We start from the raw sequence: 13,456 nt of genomic DNA, 5'->3' as shown, positions 1-13,456 counted from the left end.
CCCATTCACTGACTGGGCTAGCTGCCAATATTAACTTAGGTAACATTTAGACCTCCCAAATATGAGAAGGGATGTTTCCTCTCTTCCTATAGCACTCTTTACTTCCCTTATCATTCTCTTTATCATTATCATATAATTATCTCTTTATTTGTTTGTGCCACCCATGCCCCATCTAGTGAGACTAGAATCCCTGAGAGCACAGAAACCTTAGATAGGTGCAACCTCAGAAACTAGCATAGTAATAGAAAATTGTAGATATACAATTACTATTTGTTACATTAATAACTAATTCAATAGATATGGTCTAACCATTAATGGAGTCATTCATTCAAAAAATATGTAAGTGCCATACATAGTTACAAGTGCTAGAAATACAAAACAAAATCATTTGGGACACATTGGAACATATTTTTATAATAAAGGTAATAATAACAAACCTTTATCAAATATATAATATGTGCCAATTATTGTTCCAAGTGAGTAATATGTCTTGTTTAATCCTTAAAACAGCATTATGAAATAGGTAATACTACCTGCATATTGCCAATACACGAACTGAGACAAATGGAGGCTAAATAATTTCTCTACATTTGGGAAACAAGTGGCAGTGCCAGGATTTGAACCTGAGTAGCCTGATTTATGAATCTGTGAAATTCCAGTTTCTTATTGGGTTAGAGTTGCTTCCGTGTCTATATTTCTTTCTAGACCATTAGTTTCAGAAATGAGGAAACCTTACAAAGCTCAGTTAAACAAGAGAAGTTGTCCTTAGGGCTTTCACAATCTCTGTGTGGGTGAGAAATTCGCTGTGTGGGAAAGGTAGAGGGCAGACTGGCACACAAAAAAATCTCAATTGATGTAATTGGAACAGAGCATTCTAAAAGTTCAAAGGAGCTGGTGATTCTCTCAGCCCTTAGGAGATAAAGAGCCAAGCAAGCCTTTATGAAAACATGGCTATTTGGCTGGGTTTTGAAGGATGGATAAACAAAGGCTTAGACACAAGAGTATGAATGACTTGGAGAAATGGTCACAATACAGGCTAGCTGGAGCATGGGTTGCTTGGGATATTTCTATAAGCCATGGGGCAGCAAAGTAGGTTAAAGTTTTATGCTCCCTGCCTGTTAGAAAGTTCCCATATTATTTTGTGGTGGTAGTGGTGAGGAGTTTGACCAAAACCCAACTTCACCACTTCCTGGCTTTGAGACTTTAGGTAATTCACTTAAGCTCTCTGCCTCAGGTTCTTCATCATAAAATAGGGTTAATGATAGTGTCTAATGTACAAGGTTGCTATGATATTTAAATAGTGCATATATCTAATATGTGCATATATACATAATTTGTGTGTATGTGTGTGTGTATTATATATATATATATATATATATATATACTAGAACAGTACCTGACACATAGTAAGCACTGTGTACCTGCTAGCTATAATTATGATGTAACTTTCAGACATTTTTTAAAATGAAATCTTACATGGAATCCACATGTAAAGAATAAATTTAAAGAATAAGAAAAAAACAAAAGCTGCTCTGTTAAAGGAGTTCCACCCCCTTGCAGTTTCTGTCACTTTATTGAGTTGTCCCTGTGGTGTTTCCTGGGAGTCCTAGGACTCCAGCAGAAAGGTTTGAAATCTTCCATGGTAAGCATTGGAAAGACACCCTAACTCACAGGGAAAGGAAAGCTTTCTCCAGCCTACAAGTCACTCTTGAAATTGAGACTCCAAGATTTAGTATTAACTAATGTTATCAACAGTGGTGCCTAATAGCCATCTCTAACAGATCTGAATTAAACTCCTGATTTCCTCCCCTTTGCCCCCACAACCGGCAAAATCCATTTCTCTCTACCTTCTTTATTATTATTATTATTATTATTATTATTAATTATTATGTAAATATTTTATTTAAATTTAATTTGCCAATGTATAGTGTAACATCCAGTGCTTATTGCTCCACCTTCTCCACGTTGTAAATATCCCCACTTTTCAAATGGTTGTGAAGCCAAAAACTTTGATTCCTTCCTTCTCTCACCTCATATTTATTCTGACCTGCTTAAAAACCTTTCAATCTTATGCCATATATCACAAAATTCAAACTGATTAACATGAGCATTCAGAGCTGTATGTGATTTAGTCTGACCTTTGTCTTTTTTTCTAGCATTGTTTTCTATCCCTCACTGGTTGCTTTTCCTTCCTGGAACATGTCAACCTGCATCCCTGCGTGGGGCTTTTATACCTGATATCCCTTCCCATCAATTTCAGTAGGGTTTTCTATGATTTGTAATGTTGCAAATAATATCTGGATGCCTGGAGCCCCATCACTAACCTGATACTATAAGAACTATTATAGTTTCTTACTGTAATAAACTTACTATGTAAGTTTCTTACATAGTCATGACTGTTCTTTCTACTGGCTCTTAGGGCTTATAGATTCTGCAGCCACCTCATTTTGCAGCTCTAAGAATTTGTTTGTCCAAGAGAAAGGAAAGGCCAGGTCATGGAGAGGTTTTGTGATTCACTAAAGAACCTGGACTTGATCCTGGAGACTCTCAGGTTAAAATGAGAGTAACTTGGTTATATTTGCATTTTAGATAGATTTCTTTGTCATTCATATGGAAGCTAGTTAAATTCAAAGTTTTTTGCTTAAAGAGTTCAATAAATATGCAGATTACAAGGGGAAGAAGCCAGACTTGAATTCCAATTTTCTAGCTTCAACCTCACAATTACTCCCTTTAATAAGTGAAAGGAATAGAGTTTCTCGGGTTAAATGTCTTAAATGTCTGTTTATTCTTTCCTTTAAAGACATTTGTTAAAATGCTTACAATATGCTTTTCTATATATCCTGGGAATAAAGAAATAAAGAAGATCCAATCTCTGCCCTTCAGAGTTTACAGTCCTTTTATGTTTTAGCTTTAATTTGATTTCTAATAAGCCTCTGTTTCTCTCCCCACTGGGGTGATTTCTTCCTTTCCCCATTCTTCCCTGGTGTGGACAGAACATAGAGGCACAGTGTCCTTCCATTGCATGTGTATGGAAATTTTCTATGTTTCCATTTGAGAGAAGCCTGACCATTCTTGTGGCAGATAAATTGGGTTGGAAGACAAATTAAAAATTTGACCAGCAGCTACACTTGATGTTGTTCCTACATCATGTATAAGTGTTCTAAGGATTCTAGTTACACAGACCATCACAGTTTCCAAGAGAAGAGAAACCGAACCAATGAGGCTATGAAACTCACCCAAAAGGAGCATTCATCTGGAATACTAAATGGCTTCTTTAATATTAAAGAGAGGAAAAGAAAACAGTTATGCATTCTCATAAATTTAAGCATTTTTTCCCTGTGTCATCTCTGAAAAACTTGCATGTGAACCCCAAGGATCATAGTAACATTTTTTGGTTCAAAGACTAATTTGACTATAGGAAAAATGATCTTATACAGTGATCAGTGTGGGGTAATATAGCAGATGCATAATAAAATGATGGAAAGTAATGATTGATAGTGTTAAACACTTAAATAAGACTTTCAGCTTCCTCAAACCATATTTCTTTTTAACTTTATAAGAACACTGGCTAAATGGAGAGCAAGTAACCATATGACAACCGGACAAAACTAAAGCACAGAAGTCTCAGTGATTTGTTTCACGTATTGATAGCTATACTGGAATTAAAAGCCAACTCTATGAACTTCCAGACTGTATCTTTCCTATTAAATTGTATGCATGTAGTAGAGTCAACAAAAGCACAGGCTCAGAACTTGGGCAGATCTAGGTATAGGCCTTTTTGCATACTACTTTATTTGTACCTTTAATATTCAATATCCCAGTAAAGCGTAAAAAGTAAAAAATAAATAAATAAATAAAGCACTGGGATTTTTCTGTATTCTATAAGTTCACTCTTATTACCTTTTAACTTGTATTAAATACTGCTTTTTCTTACCCGGGGATATAGAGTCAGGAATTTTGGGTCAGAGATTTTAAAGTAATATTAAACCTGAGCTCATGTGAAGAATGGATGGATCACTCACATGTACCTTTGAGCTTTGCTGCAATGGTAGAGGAGTCCTAGAGAAGAGAGTCTGAATTCATGTCCTGATTAATTTTTCCTCTATGAACTTGGGCAAGTCACTTAATATCTCCATACCTAAGTTTCCATATGTATAAAAATTGTAAGTCTCTGCTATATGAGATTGCAAGGATTAACTGATAAAATATATGGAAGACAGAAAAGTGCCTATCATATATTTGATTCTCAATAAATGGCAGTTAATATTGTAAACATTGTATTTATATTAAAGTGGCTATTTCCCTCATGCGTGGCAAAGCCACCTAACTCTAATAACTGTAATTTTTCTTTTAATTTTAATTATTTTTATCATGTTTCATTATTTCCCAGTGAGCCACATAATAGCAGCCAGTCCTCAGATATTCCATCTTCTATTGACCTATCTATATAACTTCCCCTGCCTCATAGACTTTAGACAATTGACAATGGTAAAGACAGTCCACTTTGTTTTAACAAATAGTCTTCCTTTTTAAAATAAATTCAGGGACACCTGAGTGGCTCAGGCTGGGTGTCTGCCTTTGGCTCAGGTCATAATCCGGGGGTCCTGGGGTCGAGTCCCACACCGGGCTCCCCACAGGGACCCTGCTTCTCCCTCTGCTTGTGTCTCTGCCTCTCTCTGTGTGTCTCTCAGTGAATAAACAAATAAAATCTTTTAAAAAAACTCAATTTCCTTGGGCATTTATGTTTTACTCTGTTATGAGAATAGATCATGCCAAGGCTATATGTGGAAAATATTTAGGCATGCTCAATTTTTCTTGATTCCATCCATTCAATAGACATCCACTGAGTACCTGATGATCCCTGTGCTCAAGAAATTGATAGTCCAATAGAGAGAAAAGCATATCAATAAATAATTTTAACACATATTTCCCTCTTAAAGCTGACCTTGTGATAAAGCCTTGTATGCAAGTGAATGTGAACCCAGAAGCAGGTGTGAGGGACAGGGAGACTGAACAGAGGAAGAGAAAAAAAACAATTGAAGCATATGTTATAAAGCTGGCCATTGTTTCAAGCAGCAACTGCTGCTTGATTTTATGGGACCGTCCAAAGAATTTTATGAAATGTGTCTCAGAGCTATCTGCTCAGGAGACAAAAGGAAGATGCATTTGTCCATTAGCTCATATATTACATTGGTCAAGTGTGGTTCCAGTGACCTAACTGTTCTGAAGTTTCTAATTCCTACTTCAGTGTGGAGCCAATATCCACAGACATCCCATACTGTTGCATCAGAGGAACCATGAAGCACAAAGCAGCATGAAGTCCGAAAGTGTCGTTGTCAAATTTCAGCTTCATGGAACTTGTCAAAATCTAAGCAGATCTGCTTGCCACTGCAATAACTGATGTAATGCAAGGCTTGGAATATTATGAAACTGTGCATAAGGGTTGTCTGATACAATCCACCTCTTGCATCCCTCCAATCTGCTCAAGCTCTCCATTTAATCCTATATGTCACGAGGTCTGCTTCACGGGGATGGCCAGCCACAATAGCTGCAAAGGCTTAATACAAGAGCATTAGGTGAAAAAACTGAAGTCCTTGTTGTTGCAACTGGCCCCAAGGCAATGGTTGATGTTCATCATCTCCCTCCTCCACTATTTGTTTTAGATTTTTCTTGCATTTGTCATCTCTCCAGCTTAATCTATATTTCCTGGAGAAGTGAGATGTCTCATCCCTGAGACATCTAAGCTCTTGTCTTTTGTCAGAAAGTGAATGCTGTAATTGTCCATTCATTATTAATGCTGGGCATAGAAAGAGTACAAGAGGCACCTGATGAGTTCCTCGAGTTCCAGAAATCCTCCTCTCTACCTGTGTTTTGTAGAAACAGCCAACCCTAGCTCTCTCTGGAAATCCGGCTAAACTCTGCCATCTTTGTAGTTGTTTTGTTCTTTGCCTGCTGGTCTGATGGCATGTAGAACCAATAGAATAGAAACAATAGAATTCTCTTTGTTTCTGGTAAAAGTCTTTATCCCTAAGGAACCAGGGCCTCTGATGAAGCAGAAGTTAAGGTTGCAAAGGTAATGCAAGTTCCACAAGCAGTATTCAAAAGTGAGAGGAGCCAATCTTACTCCCATTGCTTGGGTGTTTGACCTATCTAGTCTACTTAATGAAGATATAACCCCCCATACACTTACTATTGATTCAACACACATACTGTATCATAGAAGACAGCACCCCAACACAATACTCTAGCCCTTGGAAAGTGTTAGCACCAAGTTGGCACCTTAGTTGAGGTTTTCACTGGACATCCCACCTTTCTAATATGCCATTTACTTCAGGATGGTGAGATATATGGCTGGATAAATAGAATCCGTTGCCATGCACCTAGCATTGTACCTCTTTTACCATAAAAGAGGTCACTGGGTCTGAAACAACAGGGATATCATATTGATAGATATGTGTGGGATATCATATTGATAGGTAACTTACTCTATAAGCTCTCAAATGGTGGTGGTGCTGACCAAGCCACTATGAATAGAGAAGGAAAGCCCCAATCCAGAATAGATCATTTTGTTGAGGATAAATCACTGCATTTTTTTTAGAGTAGAAGGGATCTGATACAATCAACTTGTTTCAAATAGAAAGTTGATTGTACCATATTAAAAGCCTAGTATTGGCCTCTTTGCTGGCAAACTGGATATTCGACCATTGCAACAGCTAAATCAGTCTTGATTAGTGGGATCCCATGCTTCAGACCAATGCAAAACCTCCATCACTGCCACCATAACTACCTTCATGGGTCCTCTGTGCAAAAGACTGGATGCCTGAAGATAGAGACTGAGAGCATATATATTAGTCTGCCTGACTTTTAATTGTCTTCTCTGTGGTAGATGCTCTCCATGAGCATTAATATTCATATGAAATTCTCAAATATTGTGCCCATTCACTGCAAAAATCTCCCTGCATGCTGCTTTTCCAGATTCATCGTCCAGGATTTTACTCCTTCCAATCTACTTACCACTGGCCAGCCTTCTCTTTGCATCCTTACCATGAGCTACTTCTATAACCACATAAACAAAATGCCAAGTGCACCACTCAAAGATTTACCCATTTGATGGATGATCCCACTACTGTTTTTTGGGTTGTTAGAGTGGGGCTTCGGTTATGCAGCATTCAAATTACAACTAGAATATTTATATAAACCCATCTGGGGTGCTCGCTTCAGCAGCACATATACTAAACCCATCTGGGAACTACTCCCCAGTTTCTCTTTCATCCGTTGGCCTTAGGAAGCCTTCCTCATGGAAGGCATGCCATGAGTTGAAAAAGAATCATTTTTTTTAATAAATGGAACTGTATGGGAATCTGGAATACAATTCAAAGAATTTACTTGTGTATTTTGGACCTGCCTAGACCCACTCTTAGATATGTACAATGCATTGCTTCTATGCTTATCCAATTTTGTTACTTCATGGGTCTGATACTCTCCAAAGCATGACAGGCAACTTGAGTTTATACTATCTTACTTGGTACCACATGACCTGACACTCAGTCTTTTGTAGGGTCCAGTATGACACCAGAACCTACTTTTCAAATGATAGGAGTTCCCTACCAGAGAAAATATAGCCTTCCTTCACATCTCTAAAGGTATAAACTCTGAGTTTCTTACTGGAACTTGCTAAAGACCCCACATGGGGGGTCTTTATTCACCATGGGATATTGTATTAGTTATCTAATTGCCCCACACTGCTGCATAACTAAATACTCCAAAATGTAGTGGCTGCAATCAGTTTGCCTTCCAACTATCACTTATTTTAAAGCAAATGTCCTTACCTTCAAGTAAGTACATAGCATACCCATATTGCTGGAAGCAGTTGTAGTCTCAGTGCCTTCTCTGTCACCCATTCTTATTTATATGGGATGGGGTTTGAAAGGTAAAAAACCCTGAATCAGACTGTCTCACCCATCTTGTAGCAAATCATGTAGGAGGACATTTGCTACTATGTGGCCAACTTGAGCCAGGTGGGGGGATTGGGGGAGGGGGGCAGCTCCACTCTTCCTGGTGGGTATCATGTGCTCCTCCTTTAATCCAACACAGCAGATTGAATGTTTGTCCCTCCTGTGAGGTTTTCATCCCTGCAAAAATGGCTATTAATTTTAGTTCTTGTATTAACTGAAATATATTTTTCTTTCAACCCATTTAGCTGTATCCAGAGCCAGGGAACCCACACATGGATAACTAATTCTAAGTAACAGTCCTGACAATGGTTCCCCAGGGAACTGCTTATATCCATCAATAAAGTGGTTGAATTGCTCAAGTAGTTCCCATATTCTCTGTTCTACAGTATTTCCCATATTTATCATGCTTTTTTTGTAATTAGAGCTTTCACCTCTAAAATTGTCTGCTCAAATTCCCTTGACTGGAGCTTCGCTTGCTGGCCAAGCACACACACAAAAATTGTATCTTGGTTATCTCTTGTTCAGCAATTATGAAGTGACTAACAAAATTCACAATTTGCTGTCAATGTGCATATCCTTCTTAGTTTTTTTTTTTTTTTCTATTTCCCCAGGCTCCATATCTGTCATCTCTAAGTACCATTAGATTTTCCCCATCACAAAGCACCAAGTTTTTACCATTTCAAACCAAGGATGACTTAGTGGCCATTTTAGGCATAAAAAGCTCGTTTTCATCTCTTCTCGTTTGTATCAGTCTGCTCATGCTGCTAGAACAAAACACCACACTGGGCAGCTTAGACAACAGACTTTTAATTTCTCACAGTTCAGAAGACAGGAAATTCCAAGACAAGGTGCAGCAGATCCAGTGTCTGCTGAGGGCACACTTTCCTGGCTTATAGGTGGCTGCCTTCTTACTGTGTGTTCACCTAGCCTTTTCTCAGTGTGTGCTTGGAGAGAGTATGCGGGAGCAAGCTTGGTCTCTCCTCCTCTTCTTATAAGGACACTAATCCCATCATGAGGGCCTTACTCTCAAGACCTCATTTAAACCTACTTCATAATGGTCTCACCTCCAAATACAATCATGTTGGAAGTTAAGGTTTTAAGCATTCAATCCATAACATAATCTTCATTCTTTTGCTCCCAAAACAGTCTTAGCCACTTCTCCATGGAAAGTGAGTCAGGGATCTTTTTAGTCGTTCTACATCTGAGACCAATAGCACTAATTTATTATGTTATAGCATCTTTTTCAACGAATTATTTATGTATACACATCCCAGCCACGTGACCAGCCTCAAACATTGAAATCCCCCAGGTCCTACTGAAACCAGCTGCAAAGTCATGATTGGTAAATCCAATTATTATTTCTAAGCCATGCCGATAAGTAATTGCATTCTGTCCCCAAACAACTTACAGACTCATGGTTGTAAAATATAATTCATCTCAGTTAGTAAACACTGTAACTTTAGTCAAGGATTAGAGTACCATTGTCTAGGCAACCTGGAATAAGTATGTAATCCAGTGTGAGATTACCCCGTGCTCTATACAAGGAGCTGGCCAACTTCTTCTGTATGGGGCCACATAGTGAATATTTTAGGATTTGTGGGCCATATGTTCTCTCTTGCAAGTACTAAACTCAGCTGTCATAGCATAAAAACATCTATAAACAATGCATAAATGAATGTGCATGGCTGTGCTTCAATAAAACTCTACATACCAAACTAGGCAATGGATCAGATTTAGCCCACAGTCAACAGCAGGCCAACCCTTGCCCTACACCATCCCTTTTACTTGTATCTGTACCTCCTTTAGCACAGGTGAGCATCTTAGTAATTGTAATGCTCTAACTGGCCAGCAGTTATGACCGTCCTGGAGGTTACCTGCACTTTACCACCGACAATACCATCTTTGCTATTCCTGATTGGTGAGTGAGCCTGCTCTATAATCCAATTCTGATAATTGGCTTTTTAGGACCACTTCTGTGCCAGTTGCCTTTAGCTTGGGCTTCTTGAAAGCATCAGCTGAGACAAGGACTTGGGTGAGGATAGTTTATTTGAGACAATGCTAGGACACAGGAGTGAGGTCAGAAGAGAATGAGACAAGAAAGGAAAAGCATTATCAAAGTTATGCAGTAGGCAATGAGGGCGTCTCGAAAAGCATGCAAGGTATTTCTTAGAATTGTCATTTACTGTACAAAGAATAGGGGTTGTAGTCCTTATATACTAGTTCTCAGCCCACCTTTATCGACAAACATTAACTACCCTGAATTTCTGGACTGAGCTTGGGCCTGAGCCTAAGCGGGATCTTACAGGTCCCTGCAGAGTTGGAGAAAGCCATGAAACAGAAAATGAGGACACATGGTAAACTCTGAAATGAGAAGCTGTCAGTACAAGGTGACTTGAAGGTTGTAGTGAACTCTATCACAATGAGGCCTGAAATCAGAGGCGGCCAGGGGCAGTGGCCCAGGGTGCCAGCTATATAAAGGGTGAGATGACACAGGAAGGAGAATTCATTTGCAGTACTAAGTAATAACCATCTAAATAAGCAGAAGCTTCAGAAGACTGAAGCACTAGGGTAAGAGGAGGGGTAGCCTCCTATATGGTACATTGAAAGGGTAGAAAATCCACTCCCCCTGGGGGCAGGGGCCAAAGGGCAGATCAATTGTCTAAACTGGCTTTCACTTCCCAGGTCACAATTACACCCACTTGTATGATCCAAGGTGTTAAGCCATTTTAAAACACAGCAGATTGAGGGCAGTTTCAACCTCTGGGTTCAAAATGAGGAGTGACTACTCTCTCCACAAAGCCACAGATGCTCAGGCCCGTCCTACTGCCCAGAGGGCCTCTTTCCTTTCCCAAATGAGCCAGCCCTGAGAGTCAACACCTCACCTCACAGCCTCTCTCCTGGAACCAACAAGAACCTGTGATAGCACTTTGATATACAAACCCAAGATAAGGCCAAAAATAAACAAATAAAAAAAAATCATTAAGAATAAGAAACTTAGTATAACCTTATGTTTAAAAATGAAAAAAAAAACCTGTAATAATCTAAATGTCACTACTTAAATAAATTGGCACCCACATAGTTGTGCAGTCATATTTTAAAATATTACACGATTCAACTCATATTTTACAAATCCTTAAGGATATTAAACATGCTCACAATAAATGCAAGTGTGAAAAGGCAGAGTATAAAAGAGCATATACTACTACAGTGACTTCATTTTAGGTGAGTAAAGTGGTATACTCTCTTTTTACTATAGGCTTCTTGCTGAGGGCCTTCCAAGAACACCATGATAAAGCAGAAGGAGATGGTTCAGAGGAATGATCACTTAAAGAAGTCTGAGCCAAGGGACCTTGCTGACGAATTACCAGACCCACATGTCTCTGAGATTGAAGAACAGAAACATTTTGTCCCGGCCACTGACCACAAACCAGAGGTAAAGGGCGCATGAAGCCTCAGATGACTCAGGACAAGGCACTTCCGAAATGTCCACTGAGCTTATCAAAGCCTCTGTGACACAGGGTGGCTGATAGTATGGGAGCATGATGACTTGTTGTTCTAAATAGTGTTGAGAAAACTGGGGCACTTTCATAAATATAGTAACAGAAGCTATAAAAGTCTTTCACAGCATAGGAATGCAGCTAGCAGTGACTAATGTCTTGTGGTTCTTTCTAGGATAATAAAATGTAATGTCTATGGAGTTTGGCCTGAAAATGATTTCAGCTATTTCAGGAACACAGTCTTGGACAATTTGTTGACACTCTGGCAAAAGAAGGATTAGTCTCAAATCAGTAAGCGGTCCTCAGAAGGTAAGGAATCGCAATTTTGTGAAATAAAGACAGCATCACAGATCTGAAGGGAATCCAAGCCTGAACAAGAAGAAGAATGGGAAAACAAAATTTGTAGGCTAGGATTTTGAAAAAAGACTGGATGGAAATTTTGTAATTGGAAGATCCTCGTTTGTGTGGTGGAGGTGGGATGGGCAGCATTCAGTTTCATTTTGAATTCTTGAAGTGAATTAAACTGTCTCCCCTTTAATTTGACTTTTTCCAGGGTTCTCCTTGGTGTTTCACACACAGTGTCAGGAGAGGAGTAAATAGCAGTCCTACACCTCTGATGGAAATCCTCTTCTACTTTCGTTAGATCTAGCATCCTTTTATTGAAGAAAAATTTTGAGCTTTGGTAAAATATTTAACAGTCATATTATTACTAGCCTGAGACTGTTTCTGTTCCTGAAAATCATGGAATTCCTAGGTTCTATGGGTGAAAAAAACTGTCAGAAGCATAATACAAAGGAATCTAGGGGCGCCGGGGTGGCTCAGTCACTTAAGTATCTGCCTTCGGCTCAGGTCATGATCCCAGGATCTTGGGATCAAGCCCCACACCAAGCTCCCTGCTCAGTGGGGGTCTGCATCTCCCTCTCCCCCTGCTCTTGCTCTTTCTCTCTCTCACTCTCTCTCTCTCAAATAAATAAATAAAATCTTTAAAAAAAATAAATAAAAAGGAATCTATTTTTTAAAAATACAAAGCTTGTTGTTTGAAATTTTTGAAGTGTCAGGATAGACATGTTCTAAGTGAAAGAAAACTGAAATGATCATGTATTTGTATTAAATTTTTTAAAAGATTAATATTCTCCCAGTGATGTTTTATTCATAGTGAGTTGATAAGACCATCTCAATTTATTGTATTGGCAACATCTTTAGACAGCAGGACCCAGGAGTGATATGTCCTTGTACTACCCTTGGATTCACTGAATCACCAGTAGTTCCCTGGTCAATAGTTATCTCTCACCTTTTGACAGAGTAGCTCTTCCATTTAGTGTGAATCTGCTTTGAGTTAATTTTCAGTGAAGGACAGGCAACATTATGAGTCTTCTTGCTCAGAGCAAATGAGCCACAAGGGGAAAAAAATGACATATTATTAATACTATATAGAAATACTACAATTTTATTATCTACTTTCTTGGCAAAGAAAGAAGAATCCAGTTTAACTACCGACTACCAAATGGAAGAACTACTACAATAAAGCCAAAAGGCACCAGTCATAGCAAGTTACCGAATTAGCAGTTTAGTTCTCTGAGAACTAAAGAAATTACTGGCTGTCATATTTTAGTGCCAAATGCTCAGAATTATTATCTCTTATTATCTATTTTTATTATCTATTACAAAGAACATGGTCCTTCTTTATTATTTTCAATAATACCTCTAAAATATAACAGCAGCAACAACTCAAACATAAAATGTCAAAAGTGAGCTGTTCATCAAAAAAACATACATACACTGCCTGGTGATGGTGCTGCAGGGGATTTGGGAATTTTTCAATTTGTTTAGGTCAATGATTTCTCAAGGCACAGCATTATTCCATGTATTCATTTATTCCACAATTTATTCTACATGTATCCACAAATAGGGTAAAATAGAGTAAAAATTTAAAAAAAAGATTAAAAATTAACTGCCTATAATGTGAGAGTTGTCATGGAAGGTACTGCAGAGATGACTCATTGT

General features: G+C 38.5%; 1 long non-coding RNA gene across 1 annotated transcript in view; it reads left to right on the top strand.

The window, feature by feature from the left end:
* LOC112665572 (uncharacterized) overlaps nucleotides 1-11,924 on the top strand; it is a 100,729-nt gene extending 88,805 nt beyond the window's left edge. The window contains exons 7-8 of the long non-coding RNA XR_007406433.1: nucleotides 11,212-11,388; nucleotides 11,628-11,924. This is a non-coding gene — a long non-coding RNA (uncharacterized LOC112665572). The remainder of the gene's footprint in view (nucleotides 1-11,211; nucleotides 11,389-11,627) is intronic.
* Nucleotides 11,925-13,456: the final 1,532 nt, after the last annotated feature.

The sequence above is a fragment of the Canis lupus genome, chromosome 27, assembly GCF_003254725.2.
Source record: "Canis lupus dingo isolate Sandy chromosome 27, ASM325472v2, whole genome shotgun sequence".
Classification (NCBI taxonomy): domain Eukaryota; kingdom Metazoa; phylum Chordata; class Mammalia; order Carnivora; family Canidae; genus Canis; species Canis lupus.
Note: the sequence above shows the minus strand (reverse complement) of the source record. Positions and strands in the feature narration are given on the sequence as shown.